The sequence below is a fragment of the Siphateles boraxobius genome, unplaced genomic scaffold (assembly GCF_051911475.1).
Source record: "Siphateles boraxobius isolate OS27281-9 unplaced genomic scaffold, OSU_SipBor_1 100, whole genome shotgun sequence".
Taxonomy (NCBI): Eukaryota; Metazoa; Chordata; class Actinopteri; order Cypriniformes; family Leuciscidae; genus Siphateles; species Siphateles boraxobius.
Window position 1 is genome coordinate 1116328 of NW_027508701.1, and position 26173 is coordinate 1142500.

The 26173-nt window shown below is 41.3% G+C and overlaps 3 non-coding genes across 3 annotated transcripts; all 3 read left to right on the plus strand.

The window, feature by feature from the left end:
* The first annotated feature begins 12126 nt into the window (after positions 1-12126).
* On the plus strand, positions 12127-12198 carry trnai-gau (transfer RNA isoleucine (anticodon GAU)). The gene has a single exon. It is a non-coding gene; the product is annotated as a tRNA-Ile (tRNA).
* A 1552-nt stretch (positions 12199-13750) lies between these two features.
* On the plus strand, positions 13751-13823 carry trnar-ccu (transfer RNA arginine (anticodon CCU)). The gene has a single exon. It is a non-coding gene; the product is annotated as a tRNA-Arg (tRNA).
* Positions 13824-24392: 10569 nt separating this feature from the next.
* Positions 24393-24465, plus strand: trnar-ccu (transfer RNA arginine (anticodon CCU)). Its single transcript has one exon. It is a non-coding gene; the product is annotated as a tRNA-Arg (tRNA).
* The last annotated feature ends 1708 nt before the right edge of the window (positions 24466-26173 follow it).

Sequence of the window (26173 nt, forward strand, 5' to 3'; positions counted from 1 at the left end):
GTTTATAGAAGAGTGGAGCAGCGTAAGTGTGCTGGAACCATAACCCAGAGGTTGATGGATCGAAACCATAGACTGCTTTACCTAATATCGCTCTGCATTTTAACCTGTTTTAATTGATAATAGAAGAGCGTTTCAAGCGAGCCTACACACAAGTAATTTTGAAAAAAGTAGGGTGTGTCAAAGCAGTTGCCGGGAGCAGAGAGGCACAGCGGAAGCGTGCTGGCCCATAACCCAGAGGTCGGTGGATCGAAGCCATCCTCTGCTAAGACTGCGTTACTTATAAACCTACTCTGTTTCTACCTGAAGAAAAGCTATCACGTCTATGTGCTAAAACCTTTTGTATTTTTCTCCTGATCTCGTTTATGACAGAGGCACTTCATTTCTCAATTCATGTGTCGCTTCATGTGCACTTTAGGTGCACTTCATGTGAGCCTAAAAGCAAGTCCGTTTGAAAACCCCTGTGAATGGGAGCTCTTCTATGGATAGCAGAGTGGCGCAGCGGAAGCGTGCTGGTCCCATAACCCAGAGGTCGATGGATCGAAACCATTCTTTGCTAAGGCTTCTTCACTTATGTACTTGTTTTATCCCAAATAAAGAGCAACTTCCACATCCTGCTTGATCGTTCATAAAATCTGTGTGTTTGTGTGTGTATTCCCTGTTCAAACGCCTCATTGACTAAGCCACCTGAAGGAGATGGACAATTAGTAGGGCAAGCGAATCATGTCCCAGTGGCCTATTCGAAGTAGTCGTTCATCAGGATTACTTTGTGTGATGGTCTTGTTTAAATGCCAATGCTGCTGTTGTCACTAAAGCCAAAGTAATCTGGGCACATGAGCAGAGGACTTTCACAGCCCCAGTGGCTAAATGGATAAGGCACTGCGTTCAAGCTGGGGAACAATAGTCCAACAAAGGTGGTGAAGAAAAAGAGAGGGGGAAGGAAGAAAAAGAGAGGGGGAAGGAAGAAAAAGAGAGGGGGAAGAAGAGAAAGAAAAAAATGAAGAAAAGAAAGGCTGAAATTTGATGTTCAAAGATATACCTTCATTAGCATAGATCTTATGATACATTTTCCGGTTTCTCCGTGTGTGAAAATCACGCATTTATATCACACTGTTTTCTATTGCTGGTGTGCACCAAGACTGGGATTCGAATCCAGCTAAAGACAACTTTTTGTAATATTTATTATTTGAATAAATAATCATTATTTTTGAATGCATACTGTTCCCGTTTTAATAAAATATACATATTTAATTTGTTTGTTGTATTTTTTGATATTCTATCATGAAAAATAACGCTATTTGCATTATTATGCAATGAACAAAGATGCAAATCATTAATTAGTAACGGGTATGCTGTAAAATGATTCACAAGAATAACAAAATGTACAAATTATATTTGTATATACCAATGTTATATTGTTGCAGTGTACTGATAAAATATTGTTATAAAAGTAAATAAGCAAAATGTTTTAATGCATACTGTTCCAGTGTTTATAAAATATACATATGTAATTTGTTTGTTGTTTTTTGATATTCTTTCATTAAAAAAAATGTTATTTGCATTATTATGCAACGAACAAAGATGCAACCCATTAAATAGTAACTAATATGAAGAATGTCTGTCACAAGAATAACAAAATGGACAAATTATCTTTTTAAATACAAATGTTATATTGGTGCAGTGTACTGATGAAATATTGTGTTATATGAAAGTAAAAGTAAATAAGCAAATTCTTTTTGAATGCATACTGTTCCAGTGTTAATAAAATATACATGTGTAATTTGTTTGTTGTGTTTCTTTGATATTCTTTCATAAAAATATATAATTGCCAATGGAACAGTGTTATTATTTAGTACTTGTTGTATTATTATTGATCTGATTAAGTATTTTTTTAGGTTACATTCAAACAAGACACTTGCAAATCTGTTATTTGCAATGAACAAAGATGCAACCGATTAAATAGTAACTAACATGCTGAAAATGTAAATCACAAGAATAACAAAATGTATAAATTATATTTTTTATATACAAATGTTATATTGTTGCAGTGTTCTGATGAACTAGTGTTATATGAAAGTCAAAGTCAAAAAGAAATCACTTGCCAATTTGTTTTTATTTTCCAATCATGCCAACAGAACAGTAATGAATATTAAAATGTTAAATACTGGTAACATGTTTTAAAAATAAATAAATAAAATGAAAAGTTAAATAGGTTTTCAAAAACAAGAAATAAAAAGTAAAAATGTTAAATAACGTTAAAAAAAACAATTAAATAATATTCAACACAAGTATTAACTATGTAAACAACTGTTCACACTATATACATGATGCTATATACATGAAAATATATACATTATTTGGAAATGGTTCTCCGCATTTCCTCTAACCACACCTCTTTTGAAACAGTCTCAGTCTGTGGGCAGTACACCCTGCCCCTGTACTGGCTATGTCCTGTTGCACTTGTTTTAAATTGGCCGCATTTTTTGCAAGTGTTGGCCTCTACGGTTCTCCTGTAGGGTCTCTTGGGCATGGCGTCTGGATTGGCAGCTGGTGAAGCGGGTAAGCGGGTGCCCTGTACAGCTGTTGGCTGTAACTGTGGCTGTATCATTTGCATCCCCTGGGCCATTGGGATGCCCTGGATCATTTGCACTCCCTGGAACATTGGCACACCCTGGAACATTGGCACAGCCTGGAACATTGGCACAGCCTGGAACATTGGCACACCCTGGGAACCTGGTGCTGATGGTATAAGTATATTTGGTACCATCTGCAGTGATGCTCCAGATGCAGATGGTGTCAGCAACGTCTGACTCTGCGCTGGTGCCTTGGGTCTGAGAGGGAGTCGCCCAACAGAAGTCTGCCTCTGCTTTGCCTGACCAGCTGTGCTCTCTGGTAGCCTGTATTGGTGCTGCTCCCCTGGTTGTTCTGGCTCAGTCCGTAGACGTTTGGCTACCTGGAGAGGCTCATGAGCTTCAGGGAGGGGCTGAGGCAACTGAATGCCCTGAAGCAGAACAGACAGCTCCTGCTTTTTCTGTCTTTTGTTATACCACTGAATCAGGGTGTTCTGGTTAACCTCCACCAGCTTCATGGATGTTCCTCCCATCACCAAGCTGTTGCCCAGTACAAGCTGCCTTATCCTGCGATAGTCTTGCAGGATCAGAGACCATCTTGACAGGGCTCCCTTGCCTTTTCTTTTGGGGCTTGGGTGGATAGTGCAAAGTCTGATGAAGATGGTCTCCACCAGACGGCAACAGTCAGGCCACTGAGCAGGTGCGCTGCTTGCACCCAGCACACATCTGGTGGTGCTCTCTACACCAGGGTGAGTGGGCTTCTTCGGGACCTTGAAGCATCCACTCAGCAGTCTCTTTCGGCATCGACTGACATACACCACCCGTTCCTTGTCCCGGTCATCCAGGTTCTGCCAAAGAGCAATTATGGTGTTGGCTTCCTGGTTGGTCAGGCTGAGGGCTGTGTGGTCCTGGAGATCCACCAGATATTCTGCCTGCTGGTCCACATGTTGATAACCCGGGATATTTTGGTAGTCAACAGCCTATTAAAAAACACAAACATGCAATACAATTATTACATCACAACTGTCTAATGCATAATTCCATAACTGATTGTGTTATTTTCCTGTTTATCACCGTAAAGCACTGTATAGTACAAAGCAGAGAGCGCCATTCTTGACATTTTACAAAACACCAAATAAATAAAGATGACTTGACTTGATGTGTATTTGCAGCTTACAAATGAATTTAGGCTGTACTTTTAAATGTAAAATATGTGGAAAGTCTGGATTTAAAGCACTGGATGTTAATTCATCATAATTATTCTAGTTAATTTGAAAGACATACAAAGGAGTAGTATTTACCATCTCTTCTTCATCATCATCCTGACCAGCATCCTCTGGCTCTGAGAGGAGAGTTGAAACAGATGTTTCAGAGGGAACAGGTGTGACAGCAGTCCCTGAGGGTCCAGGTGATGAAGGAGACTGTGTGAGGACAAGTTTGGGGTCAGGGACCAGTGAAGTGGATGTGGAGCCCAGTACAGGTGTAGCACTGCTGGTGACCAGGGTGGAAGAACCCAGTGTCAGTGTGGAAGAGGGTGGTGACAGAACAGCCTCCGGATCTGCTATTGTGTTATCCTCGCTGATGTCACAGAAGCCCTCATCTTCATCTCGCTCCTCCACACTGAGGTCCTCAATGAGCTCTGCTGTCTGCTCAGAGTCAGGATTCATGTCCTGCAGTGCCTGACCAGTCTGCTGGAACAGATACTGCACTCCAATGAGCTCACCTGAAATAAAAACAATAAACAAACGGAAATTAAATAGAATGTTGTGTATCATATTTGATACATTAGGCTTTTGTAGTAGCTCATATAGTGTGAGAATATAGAGCTCATCGTCAAGGAGAAAAGAAAAAAAACAGTTTTATTTAGAGGCCCAACACATTTAATTATGGGGGCAAAACATGAAATGAAATGCAATACAATGATGATTGAGAGAAAAGTCTGATGATCATTTTGATATTTACATGTAACATGATTTTTTAATCAAGTGAACCCAAGCTGCTTCAGTCTAGTATCTAGTCATTAAATATTATTAACAATATAAAAGTTATTCTTACAATTACTTTATAAAAAGGGTAAAGGTTTCAAAATGAAAAGAAACGTGAAGCACGAGCTGAAGGTGGACACTTTTACAATTATACTAAAAGACTATAATCAATCAAACGACGGAGGGCATGTTTCCTAAAAAGTTTTGATCATGTTGATCATTTAGAGTCCTTTAGAAACTTGCATATCAATTATGATACAATCGACTCTATAGGGTTAAATCTGACATATAGACGGAGGTTACACAGAAATTGCAAGTTGATAAAATAAAAAATATATAAAATAATTCTCACCGGTGTAACATGCAGGGGGACAAAATGTGGGGACTACTTTCCTGCCAAACAGCTTTTCATAATTGCCGTTTACACAGTGAACAAGTTCCCCTGTGTAGCTGCGCAAAGCTGATGGCTCCGATGACAGGGAAGCAGCCTCCCGGTCCTGGTTCCACCGGTGTAGACCCTCCAGCAGATAAATCTGAAAGTTCAGACTGTTTGCACTGGTCCCTGTAAATAGACACAACAGTGTTTAGGAGGTGTTAAAGGAACACACAAAAACACTTAATGCTCTTTCTTTACACATGCACAGTGTGTGTGACAAAGACAATACCTGGGATGAAACGGTTCAGGTGTAAATGAAAGGACTCGAGAGAAGTGGAGCCTCTGGCACATCTGTAGGTCTTCAGAAGCACGCCTCCCTTGTTTAGGCTCCCTGTCTCTGTATAGAGCACAACACCAGGGGGGTCTTGAATGCATTTCACATGCTTCTTCTGGACATTCCAGATGTGCTCCATCCTTTCTCGGTCCAGGAGAGGAACACCCAGGGAGTCTTTGCCCTTGCTGCTCAGGAGCTCTGTAAGCAGCCGCTCAAGGAGAAGGATGGTAGTCTCCTCTCCACAGGTCCTCCTCCGGCAATGGAGTGCCAGCTCATTTCTGGTAAGATGCTTGTTGACATCTTCATCTGTCAGCGCAGGCCAACCCTGGGATATCAACAGCTCTCTCTTTGCTTTGCGAAGCATAGAAACATCAGCCGCATCCCACTCAAAAATGCACGCTGACAGCCGTGACATGAAGATGGGATACAGCTGATGGCCATCAGTTGTACACCCCATGGCAATCCTGCGCATAAAATGCCAGATGTCCAAGCGAATCATGAGATCAGGCCACCCTCTGAATCTGGTTTTCAGCTTGGTCTCACCCACATCAGTGCAGCAGCCACAGTCCACGTACAAAACAGCAGGTGGATCCACACTAGCCTGCTGGTACCTTTTCACCAGACCATCGACCATCATGTCCAGTCCTGCTCCTTCCTGTGCTGTCAGCACACTCATGAGCACCTGACCAAACTCATTGCCAACAGAGGTAAGCCAGAGTCCCGTTCCCCTTGCCGTCCCAGCCAGCTTCTTAGTGATCTGCAGTAGATGACAGGAAGCATGCAATGCAATGAAACATCACACCATGTAGAATATGATACTCATGCTCTGATAATGATATAACAGTAAACACCATAAATTAACAAAAATCCCCTGCTAACCTTTTTAGTGGAATCCATCTTCAAGACTGAACCATACGTAGATGTTATCCTTGCATGAGCCTGGTTGTAAATAAGTGCTGGCTGTGGTGGGTAATACCAGAGCTGTAGGTTGTCTCGAAGCTCTGGTTTTCCCTTGGGCCCCATTTTAAAAAGCCTGCTGGCAATCCACCTGTGATCCTCTGGTGGCAAAGTGTCCGACCAAAAACGATGCAATCGAACTGCAGATGCATCTTGCAGTAATGCCCCCGAAGGAGTGGTCTGTGAGGGAAAAAGACAAAACATTTAGTCTAGCAGGTCATTTACCCTCATATAAAATAGAAAATATTGGATGTCAAATACGTACTTAAGGTTATAGAATAAAATGTATACATTTGTTCCAATAGTTTTCAGAATTGTGTCAGCTACTAGCACTAATTTGTGTGACTCTACTGAGTTGTGACAGTTAATATGCAAATTCAATTATTTTAGACCAATAAAATTTGAAATTACTTACCGAGACAACATGCTATGAAATATAATATATGTTGCATATATAACAAGAGAAAGAAACAGTCATAAGTGTCCAATAATTTTAACTAATCCTAGATGGAATTATACAATACTGTTTAAAGGTCTATGTTCAGTAAGATTATTTTTGTTTTTGAAATATGATTAAAATACAGTCAAAAACAGTAATAGTGGGAAATAATATTGCAATTTAGGATCGCCGCTTATTTGAATCTGTTTTCAAAAGTATTTACAGTTTTTTTCAATCGCTAACAAGCGCTTACCCATACTTCAGATACTTTTTCCTAAACTCTTAACACAGACTCACACCAACAAAACACAATTGGCCAAATGGATAATTTTCTTCTCAAGAACACATTTTGTTACAGATTTTTATGATTGTTTACACACTAAAATAAAAATTTTTTCACATTCACATTTTCACACCTTAGACACAGATAAGGATTGTGAGGTTACTTCCTTGTCATTACAAAGCCCCGGATTGCCATTGACCACACTAATGAATGAATTGGATATGCACATCCATCAGGCGTGGAAGCACACATGTGCTAATTTGAAAACGCATCACTCAGGAGTGCTATAAAAGGCAGCAGGTGAGTTCACCTGTCTTCAACAAAAATGGAAGGAGCTAGAAGAAGATGAAGAAGAAGAGTGAGAATAAGAGGGGGGGCTCAAAGAGGAGATGAAGGAGGTAGAGGAAGAGGAGAAGGAGGTAGAGGAAGAGGTGAAGGGGGTAGATGAAGAGGAGAAGGAGGTAGAGGAAGAGGAGAAGGAGGTAGATGAAGAGGAGAAGGAGGTAGAGGAAGAGGAGAAGGAGGTAGATGAAGAGGAGAAGGAGGTAGAGGAAGAGGAGAAGGAGGTAGATGAAGAGGAGAAGGAGGTAGAGGAAGAGAAGAAGGAGGTAGATGAAGAGGAGAAGGAGGTAGAGGAAGAGGTGAAGGAGGTAGATGAAGAGGAGAAGGAGGTATAGGTTTTCAAAATTGCGTGTAAACAATTGAAAAAAACTGTAAATATATACTAACTCTTCATTTCAAAATAGAACACATCTTTCTCTGCACACACTAACTTTACCAAAACACTGAAAATCTGACTCAGAATGAAATTATTCTGTCAAAGAATAACACTTGTTTACACTTCACAAGGTACATGCAGTCAATCAAAGTACACCAGGTTTCAAAATACTGGCTATTGTATTACAAAAACTTCATAGACTTTTGTGTTTCAGTTTTACAGGTATTTGCATACAAAACATGCAATCCACCATTTTACACTAAATTTATTGGTTGGGAACAGTATGTCCACATGTACAGTATTCCAGTAAAAAGCAAATCAGTTTTTTTTCCCTTTACTGTTTACCAGCCTCTCTTAGTGAAAGACCGTGGTTGATTACATGGTCAATGATAGTGGCATGAATTTCATCACTGACTACTGTTCTTGCAGCCCTTGGAATGCCACCACCACTCATTCTTACACCTCTACCTTGCCCTCTCCTTAGGCCTGCTCTTCTCCCTGGCCCTGCTCCTCTCACTGCACCTCTCATCTCTCACTGCACCTCTCACTGCATCTCTCACTGCATCTCTCACTGCACATCTCACACTGCACCTCTCACTGCATCTGTCACTGCACATCTCACTGCACCTCTCACTGCACCTCTCACTGCACCTCTCACTGCATCTCTCACTGCATCTCTCACTGCACATCTCACTGCATCTCTCACTGCATCTGTCACTGCACATCTCACTGCACCTCTCACTGCACATCTCACTGCACCTCTATCTGCACATCTCACTGCACATCTCACTGCACATCTCACTGCACATCTCACTGCACCTCTCTCTGCACATCTCACTGCACATCTCACTGCACATCTCACTGCACCTCTCACTGCACATCTCACTGCATCTCTCACTGCATCTGTCACTGCATCTGTCACTGCACATCTCATTGCACCTCTCACTGCACATCTCACTGCACCTCTCACTGTATCTCTCACTGTATCTCTCACTGCATCTCTCACTGGGCCTGCTATTCTCCCTGGGCCCCTTGCTCTTACTCTTTCTCGTCCAGACATTACAGTGTTTGTCTTTTTCTGTTTCCAAACACATCACTCCTCAAAGTCCTCCTTTTACTATATAAGTGTCAATGTAACAGAAAAAAATAACCCCTGCCACTGAGTCTAAGCCAGACTGGAATCAGCTATGGTTGGCCCAATTTACCCAACATAAATCAGGTGTGTGTCAATTATTCAATTGTTTGTTTATTATCAGCTGAGATATATTGTTTTTGAACTGATATCATTGAAGAAGCCGAGGTTTTTATACTGTATCTAAGGTTTGGAATATTGTTTTTGCTATTGTGGGGTGGTGTGTGTTAACATTTGTAAATACTACAAAAACAATCCATAATTTTGTTGGGAGGTATAGCTTGTCTGTTAAGAAAATGTAAGCATTGCGGAAATGTGTTCACTGACTGCATATTGTGTGAAAACTGTATAGTATTGCTCTTAATTCGAGGTATAGCTTGTCTGTTAAGAAAATGTAAGCATTGTGGAAATGTGTTCACTGACTGCATATTGTGTGAAAACTGGATAGTATTGCTCTTAATTCATTATGATAAGATTTGCTGCCTACAAAATATATTTGAAAAATATAAAAATATACTAAAAAGTGCACAGATGTGGAATTTGTCTTAGAATGCAAGTTTCTAAAAAGTGCATAGATGTGGAATGTGTCTTAGAATGCAAGTTTCTAAAAAGTGCACAGATGTGGAATGTGTCTTAGAATGCAATGTGGATTATGCCAGTACTTACAGAGACAGTGGTGCTTGGTGTAGGGGCACTGGACACTGCTGCGCTGGGTTGGTCAACAGCCTGAGATGGTCTCCTAGCCACACTCAGATTTGGCTTTGCAGCAGCAATGTGGGACCCACCAAATCTTGGCTTGGTAAACTAAAAAAGGGCAAAACAATTTCAATGAAAAGACAAATTGAATTGTAACAGCACATTGGCCAAAAATATAATAAAATGTAAAATGAGAAAATATCTATTGATCCTATCATTCATTATATAACTAAAGGACCTGCTTTCTTGCTTTAACTTATTTTTTTTGTCTGTGTATTACCACACTCTACTACTTATACAGATTGAAATAAGCACAGTTAGAATAGAAAAATGTGTGGGAAGGTATTGCTAGAATCTGAGTATATAGTAATTTAACAAGTACCTTTTAAAAATGACTAGTTTGCACATAGTTTGTAAGAGAAAGCGTTTATTAACAGTAATGAAGGTTACCCTTGAAATGGCAACAAAGCAGATTCATGATGACTTAATTAATAATACGTGTATAATTAATTGTGCATAAGTGGAATGTTACCTGAGAAATACAGAATGAAAGACGTAGCTTCAGTAGCCAGTTGGAAAAATCAAGAGAGATGCCATGAAGGACGTGAGTGTCCTTTAACCCATAATGGCAAAGCCCAATTAGAGAGGAAGAGGAGAATGCAAGAGCAGAGCCCAGAGAAGAAAGAGAGATCACATAGGTTACATTGTTCTTTCACCATTTTACTTGATCTAAACCAACCTGAGACAGTGAAACTGACCAATAAGCAGACTACAGCCGCCCCTGTACAAGGTGTCACAGCTGGCAGGTGGGTGTAAAAACATACCAGCCATTTCCACTGAACTTAAACCTTTATACTAAACGTATATTAAAACTGCAATTATAATAAAAAAAAAAATGTTATTACCTTTGACAAACTTGGTATAATTTTAGAAGTAGGCTGGGGTGGGAGCTGACGCTGATTCGGCGCCATGACCTCCTGTGCTGGTCCAGTAGCGGCAGACTGTTGTTCAACAACCCTTGGTGCTTGTCCAATAGAGGCTGTGGCCTGCTTAAGACAACCACAAAAATACATAGGCTACAATAATTGTTGAACGAGAATAATTTGTTCAGTAAATTATATATATATAAAAAAAATACAAGTTACATCTTTACATTGTTACCTTTTGAGTGTGAAAACCACACCGCACTTTGGGACCGCTCCGAGCAAGGTTTTCTGGCCGCGAGACTGCATCGGACATCTTTCAATCTGTAAACATTATCACACATATAATATAGAATACATGCATTTCTAACTTATCAGTATGAATGCCACATTAATTTATTGTAGTGTGTCATTTATTTTTATTCATGTTCTTTGAAGGGGAGATACAAACTGTAAAATTAGAGATAAAGAGTGAGTAAAGTTTGTATCCTCCTTTAAAAGAACAAGAGAGGAAAATTTCACACCTTCAAAAAAACATCCATTCACTCAACATCCCCACCCCCACTGCCTCAAATCTCTGAATCTCCCAGTGCAAAAAAAAAGCAAGTTTTTTTTTACATAAATAAACATAAATCTCAAATACCTGCAACATTATCTACATACATATCTATAAATAATGATGACATAGAATTAAATGATTAGGATTACAATTATTATATCATGCAAAGGTGACAAAAGCACACTCGCCCTTTTGTACACGTCATGCCACTTTTTCTGTCGAGGAGCTGGCCTGTTACCCTCATTTGATGGCCAAACTCCTGTGCTTGCAAACTTTTTTAGCCTTGCAATCCAGTCAGTATCTGACATGGCTTTATGGGATTTTTTGCCAGACATTTTTTTGTTGGGGGGCTAACGGTTAGGTTATATCGTTTTGAACAAAACTACTATAATGCAAATTATTTCTTAAAAAAAGCACACACGATATTTACAATTATAATATATACAATTATTTACAAATATAAAATTACATGGTCCGAAAATACAGTTAAAGTAACCGAAAAATAAGTTTCGGAGTCCTCCGTTAAAATGATGCTGCCTGACCTCCGTGACAGTGATGCTCGACGTCTGAACTTTTTGACCTCTGACACGCCCCTCAGGATATGTCATTACTTCGTACACCTTCGGCTCAGTTCGGCAACTTGATTGACACTTGGCTAGCTTCCTGACTCCTCCTCCTAGCGGTGCTAAGCGTAAACGTGCCATCGACATTTCCTTGTACTCTGATTGGTCAAATGTCGAAAATGATAAGGAAAAAGGTCAAGAATGGCGCTCTCTGATTGGCTGTAAATGTTATAATGTCGAGAATGGCACTCTCTAATTGGCTGCAAATGTTATAGCGCGTCGACGTGATTGGCTGTGGCGTTCAACATTGTTCAATATTATCCCCATTTTGACGGACTCTCCTTCGGCAGCTGGCGTTCCTAAGCCAGGAATTGTGGGTTCGAGTCCCATCTGGGGTGGTTTATAGAAGAGTGGAGCAGCGGAAGTGTGCTGGAACCATAACCCAGAGGTTGATGGATCGAAACCATAGACTGCTTTAATTAATATCACTCTGCATTTTTAACCTGTTTTAATTGATAATAGAAGAGCATTGCAAGCGAGCCTACACGCAAGTCATTTTGAAAAATAGTAGGGTGTGTCAAAGCAGTTGCCGGGAGCAGAGTGGCGCAGCGGAAGCGTGCTGGGCCGATATCCCAGAGGTTGATGGATCGAAACCATCCTCTGCTAAGACTGTTTTACTTATAAACATACTCTGTTCCTACCTGTAGAAAAGCTATCACGTCTATGTGCTAAAACCATTTGTTTTTTTCTCCTTATCTCGTTTATGAAAGAGGCACTTCTTTTCTCAATTTATGTGTCGCTTCATGTGCACTTTAGGTGCACTTCATGTGAGCCTAAAAGCAAGTCCTTTTGAAAACCGCTGTGAATGGGAGCTCTTCTATGGTTAGCAGAGTGGCGCAGCGGAAGTGTGCTGGACCCATAACCCAGAGGTTGATGGATTGAAATCATAGACTGCATTTCTTATGTAAATGTTCCCTCAGCTGTGTGCTAAAACTCTCTGCATTTTTAACCTGTTTAATTGATGATAGAAGAGAACTTCAAGCGAGCCTGGAAGACTGCTTTACTTATAAACATACTCTTTTCCTACCTGAAGAAAAGCTATCACGCCTATGTGCTAAAACCTTTTGTATTTTTCTCCTGATCTCGTTTATGACAGAACCACTTCATTTCTCAATTCATGTGTCACTTCATGTGCACTTCACCTGCAATTCATGTGTGCCTAAAAGCAAGTCTTTTTGAAAACCCCTGTGAATGGGAGCTCTTCTATGGTGAGCAGAGTGGCGCAGCGGAAGCGTGCTGGGCCCATAACCCAGAGGTCGATGGATCGAAACCATCCTCTGCTAAGACTGCTTTACTTAAAAAAAGACTCTGTTCCTACTTGAAGAAAAGCTATCATGTCTATGTGCTATACCTTTTGTATTTTTCTCCTGATCTTGTTTATGATAGAGGCACTTAATTTCTCAATTCATGTGTCACTTCATGTGCACTTCAAGTGCACTTCATGTGTGCCTAAAAGCAAGTCCTTTTGAAAACCCCTGTGAATGGGAGCTTCTCTATGGTGAGCAGAGTGGCGCAGCGGAAGCGTGCTGGGCTCATAACCCAGAGGTCGATTGATCGAAACCATCCTCTGCTAAGACTGCTTTACTTATAAACATACTCTGTTTTTACCTGAAGAAAAGCTATCACGTCTATCTGCTAAAACCATTTGTGTTTTTCTCCTGATCTCGTTTATGAAAGAGGCACTTCATTTCTCAATTCATGTGTCGCTTCATATGCACTTTAGGTGCACTGCATGTGAGCCTAAAACAAAGTCCATTTGAAAACCCCTGTGAAGGGGAGCTCTTCTATGGTTAGCAGAGTGGCGCAGCGGAAGTGTGCTGGGCCCATAACCCAGAGGTCGATGGATGAAAACCATTCTCTGCTAAGGCTTCTTCACTTATGTACTTGTTTTATCCCAAATAAAGAGCAACTTCCACATCCTGCTTGATCGTTCATAAAATCTGTGTGTTTGTGTGTGTATGCCCTGTTCAAACGCTTCATTGACTAAGCCACCTGAAGGAGATGGACAATTAGTAGGGCAAGCGAATCATGTCCCAGTGGCCTGTTCGAAGTAGTCGTTCATCAGGATTACTTTGTGTGATGGTCTTGTTTAAATGCCAATGCTGCTGTTGTTACTAAAGCCAAAGTAATCGGGGCACATGAGCACAGGACTTTCACAGCCCCAGTGGCCTAATGGATAAGGCACTGGCCTCCTAAGCCAGGGATTGTGGGTTCGAGTCCCATCTGGGGTGGGTTATAGAAGAGTGGAGCAGCGGAAGTGTTCTGGAACCATAACCCAGAGGTTGATGGATCGAAACCATAGACTGCTTTACTTAATATCACTCTGTATTTTTAACCTGTTTTAATTGATAATAGAAGAGCATTTCAAGCGAGCCTACACGCAAGTCATTTTGAAAAAGGTAGGGTGTGTTGTAGGATTACAAATTACAAAAAACGCTTCTGAGTTTTTCTACACTGAAGAAGGAAGAAGTTTACAACAGATGGTGCCGTGACCCGGATAGAGCTACTCACCAGAATCCAGATTGAATCAACAAAAGATCTCAACGAAGAATGAACTTTCTGACTGAGTTCCAGACGGAATCTTGAAAACCTCAAGCTCAACAAAGATCTCAACAAAGAATGAACTTTCTGACTGAGTTCCAGAACTGAATCTCAACTGGACCTCAACAAAGCTGACTGAGTTTTCCAGACTGAATCTTTTCATTCAAACAACGATTCGGTGAGTTTCACTCTATTCAAAGAACCAGACCAGTACGAATTTTGTGCCTCTGTGCCATCAGAGAAAGAGTTATCAGACAGCTGTAGTGTTTGATTACCCAAAGTTATCCTTTAAAAGTTGTCTTTTAAAAATAAAAATATATCCTCTGTTCAGGCAGCGACGTTTTTAACATCACATGTTAAAAAGATATCCTCTGTGTCAGGCAGGGAAGATTAGTATTATTTTGCTAATTATTTGTTTTGTTGTTTGTTACCTTGTGGTGTTACCCTCTAAAAATGTATTTTAGAGAAGAGAGTTTGATCCTCTGAATAGTCAGGGAAGTTGTTGGTATCCTCTGTGCAGACAGGGAAGATTTTAGCATTCAAGTTAAAATATTGTTAGCCTCTGTGCAAGCAGAGAAGAGGTAGTCTTACAGGCTATTTATTTTGGTTACCCTTTTAAAAGTTTTTCTTTTAGAGAGGAAAGTTTGATCCTCTGTTTCAGGCAGGGAAGAGTTAGCAATACATGCTAGTAATTTTGTTTTATCCTCTAAAAAGTTAGGAAGGTGAAAGATCCTTTCCGTTTCTTTCAGGGAAGATTAGCGTAACGTGCTAATATTTTGTGTTTCATCCTCTGTTTCTGGCAGGGAAGTTAAATGTGATGTGTTGGTAACAAGGAAGGTGTATCAACAGTTTGATCTGTGACATAAGTGTAGACTCTTTTGATCAGAGAAGTTTTAGTGTTTTTGATTGTGTGATAAAGAAATCCACAAAATGGTTAGAACGAATGCTAGGCTGGTTCCAACAACTGAAAATTTGGTCTTGCGACTCCTTTGTGGTCAGATAGTGAATTTAAAACACTGTTAGGAGAACAAATGAACCTAATAGTCACTGAGAAAGTTAGAAAAGAACTAACGCAGAAATATGAGATTCATCCAGACAAAACTTGGTCGGTAGATGAGTGTAAAAAAGTACTAGGAGCGGGTATTCGCAAGAACAATGTGAAAGGCATAATATGTTGCCATAGAGAATTTGGTTTAGCACTAGCTACAGAACAGTCTAAACGCAACTCAGAGCTAGAGAAACAGATTAATGAGCTCCGGGGTAAAGTTTCCTCTTTAACCAAGAAATTGAACCGCAACAAAGATGCAGAAAAAACTGATGGGGAAGAAGTAAGCCAGCCTGATAACATTTACCCTGATTTAAGAACGTTCTTTGAAACAGATGTAGCCGTCCAATCAGTCACTGATAAGCCTGTTAATTCAGTTTATGTGTGTGGAGCTAGAAAAAGATCACAGGGAATTGAGGAAAAGGAAAGTGTTTCTACCCACCCTTCTGTAGTCCGAATACAAACTGTCGCAAAAGCCCTTGGACCTAAGGATATAGAACGACTCTCTGAGAGTTTACCCTCACCACGTAAACAGTTTTCTGAATTTAGAAGGGCATTGATCAGCAAAATTCGTCTATATGACATGTCGTTAACAGAAGTCACACAGTTAATGTCACAAATTTTAACTGATTCTGAATTCAACAGTTTTGAATCTGCAGTGACTTCTGAACTACAACATGCCAGTAGAGGCGATATGAGAGAAGGTGTTTTGAAAATCCTAAAGACTATCTTAGGACCCAAAATAGACTGGTCTAGAGTTACTAGCTGTGTACAAAAGAAAGAAGAAACGGTAAATGAATATACTGAACGGTTTTGTCAGTCAGCCATAACTTACAGTGGAATAGTGGATGATTCTGAAAGTGTGCTCGATGACAAAGGACCACTAATTCGTATCTGGTCAGATGGCCTTGTAGCCGAATACAGAAGAGCTTTGCCATTCCTAGATCTAACTTGGTCAAACAGAACTCTCAGAAGTAGCATTGACAGGTTACCTGCATGGGACAGAGATGCTGATGTTAAAACCAAAGTGAGAGTAGCAGCAGCAGCTACATTTAGCACAGCAAAACAAGAAAACAGGTGGTCTAAAAAAGAAGGGAGCTGCCACTATTGTGGAAGATTAGGACATTGGGAGAAAGAGTGTAGGAAGAAATTGCAAGATACAAAAAGAAATGCTATGCATAATTCTGCTCCTTCTCAGCCTGCTTACAACCCAGAAGCAGTTCCGCAAGTGTCCACTGAAACTTTAGGACAGCTTGTTCAGGCTCTTTTAAGAGCACAAAAAGACCAGGAAAAAAACTAATTGTTGGGGCTGTGAGTAGCTACCTTACCCCTGTAATACATCATAATGACACAAGAATTTTTGTGAAAGGTAGCATACAAGAGAAAGAAATTGATTTTTTGCTTGATACAGGTGCAGAAATTACCATAATTCCTACAAAATTGGCTAAAGGTTTAGACATTCCGTACAAGAAAACCAAATTTTCTTTAACTGGCGTAATAGGTGAAGATTCTGATTTGTATGAAACCCCGCCCATAGATGTACAATTTGGCCCAAAAACTCTGACTACAAAATTGTTATGTGCTCCATTAAATACAGGTGCAATTTTAGGAATGGATCTCCTGAGACAAATACATCTAACTTTAGACGTGTCCTCAGAATCTGCTAGCATTCAAATTTCCTCAGCACAAGTTTCTACCAATAATGTAATCCCTCCAGAGTATGTTTTCTTACAGAATCATCCAATTTGGGCTAAAGACAAGGATGATTGTGGTTTGTTGACAGGTGTAGAACCAATAAAATTGACGGGGACTCCACCTCCGGTCACCAAACAATATCCGATCAATAAGGAAGCTATACAGGGGATCAAACCTATTGTAGAAAAGTTGCTGACGCAAGGAGTGCTAGTTAAAACCAACAGTCCCTGTAATTCACCCATTTGGCCCATCAAGAAATCCAATGGGACATGGAGACTTACAATAGACTACAGAGTAGCCAATAAACATATTGATAAAATCACCCCTCTAGTGGCAGATCCTTCCACAATTTATAATGGCATACCATTAGAGAGTAAGATTTTTTCAGTAATTGATATGTCTAATGGATTCTTGTATGTACCGTTGCACTCTGACAGCCAGCCATGGTTAGCTTTCACAGTTGACTATGAGCAATACCAGTGGACACGCTTGCCACAGGGATTTCAAAACTCCCCAACCATATACCATCAGGCTGTCAGACGTGATTTGTGTGACCCAGAATTTCCGGTAAAACAGTCAACTCTGATCCAATATGTCGATGATATTCTGATTGCCTCAACAGATCACGAGGTACATCAAACTGAATTGGCATCATTGTTGGACTATTTGCATAAGAAAGGACACAAATGCAGCTTTCACAAAGCTCAAATTGCTAAAAAGCAAGTCACATTTCTGGGTCAAACAATTGGTGCAGGAAATAGATCCATTACACAGGATCGAGCGACTTCAGTCAAAGCCATACCCCCGCCTACTACCATTAAAACACTCCGATCATTTTTAGGAACAGCAGGTTACTGTAGACCTTGGATTGAAGACTATGCCTCAATTGCACAGCCGCTCTATGACTTGTTGGAAGGCCATGGTAAAGATTCTGATACTGTTTGTATGGAAGAATGTCACCTCAAAGCGTTCAATGATTTGAAGAGAGCACTATGTCAAGCACCAGCATTAGGAATTGCCCAAACTGACAGACCATTGGTGCTTTATGTCCATGAACATTTAAGCTTCATGACTGCATGTCTAATGCAAGATCATGGGGGCAGTTTACGCCCAATTCATTACTATTCTGGTAAACTTGACATAGTAGCTCAAGGTATGGGCCCATGCCTCAGAGCAGTACAGGCAGTGCATCTAGCGCTTCAGGCTTCATCAGGAATGGTGTTAGGACAGTCTGTAAACGTAAGATGTCCGCACGCAGTGTCCGCATTAATGAATCAAGCAAAAGTCACTTCTGTCACTTCCTCTCGCTGGGGAAATTGGTTAGCAACTCTCACAGCCCCGAATATTGTCTTACAGCGTGCACCTGTCACGAATCCGTCCTCATGTATGATGTCTGCTATTACTGAAGTTTTGTTAGAGGGTGAAGGAGAAATGACACACGAATGTGTTACGCTTACATATACACCTATGAATGAAGTAAAAGAAACTCCCACAGAGAATTCAGAAGTTGAGTTGTTTGTTGACGGTTCAGCTCAAGTAATTGAAGGTAACAGACGAGCAGGTTATGCAGTAACGTCCACCACGGAAGTGTTAGCTTCAGGACGTCTTCCAGATCATTTTTCAGCTCAAGCTGCAGAACTAGTAGCCCTAACAAGAGCATGCACGCTAGCTTCAGGATCAGTTGCTAATATCTACACAGATTCCAGATATGCTTTTGGGGTAATTCATGATTTTGGTGTCATTTGGCAAACCAGACTGTTTCTAACTTCTGCTGGATCCCCCATTAAGCATGCTGAATTAGTGAAAGATCTAATGTTTTCCATGAAACTTCCAAAGAAATTAGCAGTGATCAAAGTGAAAGCACATCTCACAACTAATACTACGGAAGCTAAAGGTAATGCTCTTGCTGATATGGCAGCTAAACAGGCTTGTTTCTATGCAACTGTACAATTGTGTTCAGGTAGTGCAGCACAGAAGACAATTATGCCTCCTGAATCAATAATTGATCCGTACAAAGACGTTCCTCTGTATGAAGCATGGACATGGTTAGACAAAGGAGCCACAGTGGATTCATCTGGTTGCTGGACCAAAGGGGGAAAGTATGTCGCTCCCGAATCACTGCTGCCATATTTGGCTCAACAAATATACAGTTTAGTTCACAGTGGTCCAGCAACGATGAATCACAGGTTCTCAAATCAGTGGTGGAATCCAAAATTCAGAAATGTATCCACAGAAACAGCCAAGAGGTGTGTTAAATGTCAGAAAAATAATGATATACCAGCAACCACTACACCAGCAGCACATACCCCAGCTCCACCAGGACCATTTCGTCACCTGCAAGTTGATTACATATCATTGCCTCGTTGTAAGGGAAAAACTGATGTTTTGGTAGTAATAGACAAGTTCTCAAGATGGGTAGAAGCTTATCCAACAGGGCGTGCTACAGCTGCACATACTGCTAAATGTCTTGTCACTGATTTCATTCCCAGATGGGGATTACCAGATTGGATTGACTCAGATCAAGGTACACACTTCACAGGACAGATAGTCAAGGAAGTGTCTAGAATGTTGCATATTAAGTGGAACCTTCACTGCCCCTATAGGCCACAAGCATCAGGCATTGAACGTGCAAACAGAACAATCAAAATCAGGCTAAGCAAAATGCATCAGGAAGGAGTACCATGGGTTGAAGCGTTGCCAGCAGTACTGTGTAGTATGAGAGCATCACCTAACAGAACAGTAGGGCTGAGCCCTCATGAGATTATTACTGGACGCCCCATGCAGATGCCAGGTGTGATTGATCTTAGAAATGCTGATGTACACATTACCTCAGATGCCCTGATTGCTTACTGTGAAAACCTAACAAAGGCGGTACAGAGTGCCAGAGGGAGAGTTGAGTCATGTTGGCAGACTTCACCAGAAGGGGGACACACAATCATCCCAGGTCAATGGGTCATGATAAAGTCATTCAGAAATAAGCCATAAGAACCAAAGTGGCATGGGCCACATCAAGTGATGTTGATTACAGCCGCTGCAGTATTGTGTCAGGGAAGGAAAACCTGGACTCATTGTACACACTGTAAGGTTGTTCCCCCACCAACAGGGATAGGTTAGGACACGGAACCAGTGAGGAGCCCCGGGAAGAACCGGACGCAACAGGCTTCGGGGGTTAACCCTGGGGTGAAGACTTCCCTCATAGGCCCTATCCTAGTCCATCCTTACCTCACTGTTCCTTAGGTGTCAAAGGTTTAAGAAATAGGGAAAGAGGAAATCAACAATAGCAGACTCAGAAAAAGTTCACAATCCTAGTGTTTGAACAAATACTGCTCTACTGTCTTTTGTTTTTTTCTTTCTTATTCTGTGCAGACACCACTTGATGACAGTCCGGGACCCATACGCACCAACCTCCTCACCTGCGTATGAAGCCACAACCTCCAGAAAACAACTAGACTCACTGGCGAACCAACTATCACGAAAGAAAAAAAAATACACAACGCAGAGACTCACATACGAAACCTTCAATCATCCATCAACATGATCAAGATTGTCATTCTACAAAGCATCATGGACATCGCACAAAGTGTGGACTCCAGAAACAACATATTCTTAGAGCTAATGAATATGTCAAGAAATGCCTTGTTTGCTGGAAAGGACGTTTGCATGCCACACGCACCTTCAGTATGAGCAGGAATCCCCTGGGTGGCACACCCTATCTCCAAATGTGACACGTGTACCTTATTCAATCATCATACCAGTGAATTATACAACAAGGATACATGTCACAATACAACAATTCCTACAGCTTCTCCGTGTTGCATTCCAGGACTACCATCCTGCAACCTAACTTCAGCTACTCCCATCATGACAGATCTACTCCTGCCAATGATGTTCTATTGGTGCATGGAAAATTATGCACCAGCATCGACTCCACTGGGTGAAATTCCTTGTGAACGTTGCAGCTTTGTGATTGAAAGAGGAGCAGAATCCCACGTGTACGTTACTACAACAGATAAGAAAGAGGAAAATGACTTAACAGAGTGTTTCTCCAGAAACCCATCCCTACCAATTTTTTTTGAAATAAATCAGTTGTGTATGATCTCTCCACCAACTGACACTTTTTGGTTATGTGGAACTTCTGTCTACAGCATCCTCCCCAGCCAATTTAACGGAAGGTGCACCCTGGTTTATATTCTACCAGCTATCAGAGAAAATACTCACTCCACCCCAAGCTCCCCACAGCTACAAAATTCAGCTCCTACCACTAACGAAGCAGATGGCTGCATTCCAGGACTCACTTGTGCACAAACATGGTGATCAAGAACTCTTGGAGCATTAATACCATCTTATGGTGTCATGCAAGCCCTTGATCAAGTCAGAAGCTTATCCAATTCTGTATAGAAATTGGCCAATGATATGGCTTTGGCCCTTGGTAACATCACGGACACTCTCGCTTCGCACAAGATAATGATCTTACAGAACAGAGTGGCCTTGGATTACATTCTAGCAACGCAAGGAAGAGCCTGCACCATCATCGGACCTGAGTGCTGCACCGGGTTAATGGATCCAACAGAGAACTTGAACAAAATCCAACAAGACATTCTTGATCTTTCAGCAAAATTACACCAGATGACTGAAGTTAATTTTTCATGGTTCGGAAACTTGATTGGGAAACCCTGGCTGTGGATAAAGGAAATAGCAATTCTGCTGTTATTTCTTCTAATAGCGTACTATCTATGCGTCCACAGTATCAAGTGTTTCATTCAACAAATGACTCACGCCCCTCACAAAGAAATGACAGTTCCAAACAGAAAAGACTATTACCCCCTAAGAACTTCACGGACCCTAAATTTGCATGTTTGTTTCTGTGTCAGCATGCAATTGCAGAAACAGCAACACAGAAGCATGAGCCTGTAATGATCACAAGTTACAAGAATTTAACTTTTAAGTGTCTAAATTTGTATTTTGTGAGAGTTATTTAGAACTCTCAAAGGGGGAAATGTAGGATTACAAATTTATTTAAATGTTTAATTTAGATTTCCAATACAATAGTATTTTATATTGAGAAAGTTTAGAAATGATGAGACCAGGAAATCTCTGCAAACGGTAGGGGTTCCCAGCAGGATATTCCTGACTGTCCCATCTCAGTACGAGAAGGCTAGGCTTTTCCTGTTCTCGTTGTTTACCGGGTGAAGAGTCATGCTGAGCAAGTTTGAACACCTGTTATTTTATTACTGAGACCATTTGTCTCATCTCAGTACGAGAAGTCTATGCCTTTCCTGTTCTCATGTCTCAGCTCATTTCATCACAATGTAATCCCTCCCCCTTGAAATGTATATAAACTACATGAGACCAGGAAATCTCTGCAAACGGTAGGGGTTCCCAGCGGGATATTCCTGACTGTCCCATCTCAGTACGAGAAGGCTAGGCTTTTCCTGTTCTCGTTGTCTCAGCTCATTTACATGCTTTGTTCATCACAATGTAATCCCTCCCCCTTGAAATGTATATATGAACTCAATGTATACTGCCTTAGACTAGACTTCACTTGACTTGGGTTCGGAGCAGACTACAGCAAATAAAGAATCCTGCTTAAATAAGTCTCCTGGTTTTCGCTTCTGAGTTTTTCTACACTGAAGAAGGAAGAAGTTTACAAGAGTGTCAAAGCAGTTGCCGGGAGCAGAGTGGCGCAGCGGCAGCGTGCTGGGCCCATAACCCAGAGGTCGATGGATCGAAACCATCCTCTGCTAAGCAATTTTACTTATAAACATACTCTGTTCCTACCTGAAGAAAAGCTATCACGTCTATGTGCTAAAACCATTTGTTTTTTTCTCGTTTATGACAGAGGCACTTAATTTCTCAATTTATGTGTCGCTTCATGTGCACTTTAGGTGCACTTCATGTGAGCCTAAAAGCAAGTCCTTTTGAAAACCGCTGTGAATGGGAGCTCTTCTATGGTTAGCAGAGTGGCGCAGCGGAAGTGTCCTGGACCCATAACCCAGAGGTTGATGGATTGAAATCATAGACTGCATTTCTTATGTAAATGTTCTGTTCCTTCTTGAAGAACAGTTCCCTCAGCTGTGTGCTAAAACTCTCTGCATTTTTAACCTGTTTAATTGATGATAGAAGAGAACTTCAAGCGAGCCTGGAAGACTGCTTTACTTATAAACCTACTCTGTTCCTACCTGAAGAAAAGCTATCACGTCTATGTGCTAAAACCTTTTGTATTTTTCTCCTGATCTCGTTTATGACAGAACCACTTCATTTCTCAATTCATATGTCACTTCATGTGCACTTCATGTGTGCCTAAAAGCAAGTCTTTTTGAAAATCCCTGTGAATGGGAGCTCCTCTATGGTGGGCAGAGTGGCGCAGCGGAAGCGTGCTTGGCCCATAACCCAGAGGTCAATGGATCAAAACCATCGTCTGCTAAGACTGCTTTCCTTATAAACATACTCTTTACCTACCTGAAGAAAAGCTATCACGTCTATGTGCTAAAACCATTTGTGTTTTTCTCCTGATCTCGTTTATGACAGAGGCGCTTCATTTCTCAATTCATGTGTCGCTTCATGTGCACTTTAGGTGCACTGCATGTGAGCCTAAAAGCATGTCCTTTTGAAAATCGCTGTAAAGTAGCTCTTCTATGGTTAGCAGAGTGGCGCAGCAGAAGTGTGCTGGACACATAACCCAGAGGTTGATGGATCGAAATCATAGAATGAATTTCTTATGTAAATGTTCTGTTCCTTCTTGAAGAACAGTTCCCTCAGCTGTGTGCTAAAACTCTCTGCATTTTTAACCTGTTTTAATTGATGATAGAAGAGAACTTCAAGCGAGCCTACACGCAAGTCATTTTGAAAAAAGTAGGGTGTGTCAAATCTGCTGTCGGGAGCAGAGTGGCGCAGCGGAAGCGTGCTGGGCCCATAACCCAGAGGTTGATGGATCGAAACCATCCTCTGCTAAGACTGCTTTACTTATAAACATACTCTGTTCCTACCTGAAGAAAAGCTATCACGTCTATGTGCTAAAACCATTTGTGTTTTTCTCCTGATCTCGTTTATGACAGAGGCACTTCATTTCTCATGTGCACTTTAGGTGCACTGCATGTGAGCCTAAAAGCAAGTCATTTTGAAAACCCCTGTGAATGGGAGTTTTTCTATGGTTAGCAGAGTGGCGCAGCGGAAGCGTGCTGGGCCCATAACTCAGAGGTCGATGGATCGAAACCATTTTCTGCTAAGGCTTCTTCACTTATGTACTTGTTTTATCCCAAATAAAGAGCAACTTCCACATCCTGCTTGATCGTTCATAAAATCTGTGTGTTTGTGTGTGTATGCCCTGTTCAAACGCCTCATTGACTAAGCCACCTGAAGGAGATGGACAATTAGTAGGGCAAGCGAATCATGTCCCAGTGGCCTGTTCGAAGTAGTCGTTCATCAGGATTACTTTGTGTGATGGTCTTGTTTAAATGCCAATGCTGCTGTTGTCACTAAAGCCAAAGTAATCGGGGCACATGAGCAAAGGACTTTCACAGCCCCAGTGGCCTAATGGATAAGGCACTGGCCTCCTAAGCCAGGGATTGTGGGTTCGAGTCCCATCTGGGGTGGTTTGCAGCAGAGTGGAGCAGTGTAAGTGTGCTGGAACCATAACCCAGAGGTTGAGGGATCAAAACCATAGACTGCTTTACTTAATATCGCTCTGCATTTTTAACCTGTTTTAATTGATAATAGTAGAGCACTTCGAGCGAGCCTACACGCAAGTCATTTTGAAAAAAGTAGGGTGTGTCAAAGCAGTTGCCGGGAGCAGAGTGGCGCAGCGAAAGCGTGCTGGGCCCACAACCCAGAGGTTGATGGATCGAAACCATCCTCTGCTAAGACTGCTTTACTTATAAACATACTCTGTTCCTACCTGAAGAAAAGCTATCACGTCTATGTGCTAAAACCTTTTGAATTTTTCTCCTAATCTCGTATATGACAGAACCACTTCATTTCTCAATTCATGTGTCACTTCATGTGCACTTCATGTGTGCCTAAAAGCAAGTCCTTTCGAAAACCCCTGTGAATGGCAGCTCCTCTATGGTGGGCAGAGTGGCGCAGCGGAAGCGTGCTGGGCCCATAACCCAGAGGTCGATGGATAGAAACCATCCTCTGCTAAGACTGCTTTACTTATAAACATACTCTGTTCCTACCTGAAGAAAAGCTATCACGTCTATGTGCTAAAACCATTTGTGTTTTTCTCCTGATCTCGTTTATGACAGAGGCACTTCATTTCTCAATTCATGTGTCGCTTCATGTGCACTTTAGGTGCACTTCATGTGAGCCTAAAAGCAAGTCAATTTGAAAAGCCCTGTGAATGGGAGCTCCTCTATGGTGGGCAGAGTGGCGCAGCGGAAGCGTGCTGGGCCCATAACCCAGAGGTTGATGGATTGAAACCATCCTCTGCTAAGACTGCTTTACTTATAAAACATACTCTGTTCCTACCTGAAGAAAAGCTATCACGTCTATGTGCTAAAACCATTTGTGTTTTTCTCCTGATCTCGTTTGTAGGGTATGGACCAATCAGACACATACTAATTATTCATTATATACAAAGGTTTATGAAACTCCTCACACAGCCCAAATGAACAAACACAAGGGCAGAAACGGTGCCATGTTACAGGGCATGATAAGGAGATTTTACGACCTCCGAGGAATGTGGCCACATACTCAAGAGAGAGACTATGAAACAGAAACCCTCTTTAAAACAGACTTTGCTGCATTAATTACAGACTAACTGATCTATAAATGAACATGCATAAAACTGTGAAAGAAACAGTGTAAATGGTTTACTGTCTCGTGTACTATTAGGTATATATTATGGTATGTATCCTGGTATACAACCAACTAACGATCAATGTAACCTCACCTGTACCATGCATCCTACCTAACTAATCCTCATTTAATGACTCACACTTTGATGTACATCACCTTCTTCTAGAATGCAGTGTGGATGTGTTATAGCTATTTTAGCATTAATGAAGGTATAATCATGCTAGGGACAAAGATCCGTAAATCAACTAAGAGCCACATTCCCTCTCAGACATGTCCCCTTTCTGATTGGTCGAGTTCAACCCTTAGGGGAGGATCTTCTCCAGGCCTTATTAGAGACAGTCCACATGTGACCTCCCTCTCTTAGTTCTTTCATCCAGCCGCAACACTGTTCTGGTGATTCTGGGGAACCCCCTCCCCCTCCACGGGGGCCCCAGGGCCCAGCAGGCCTCGATTCCAACTACATATGGGCTCAGGCAGGAGAGAGATGACTCTCTCACAAAGAAC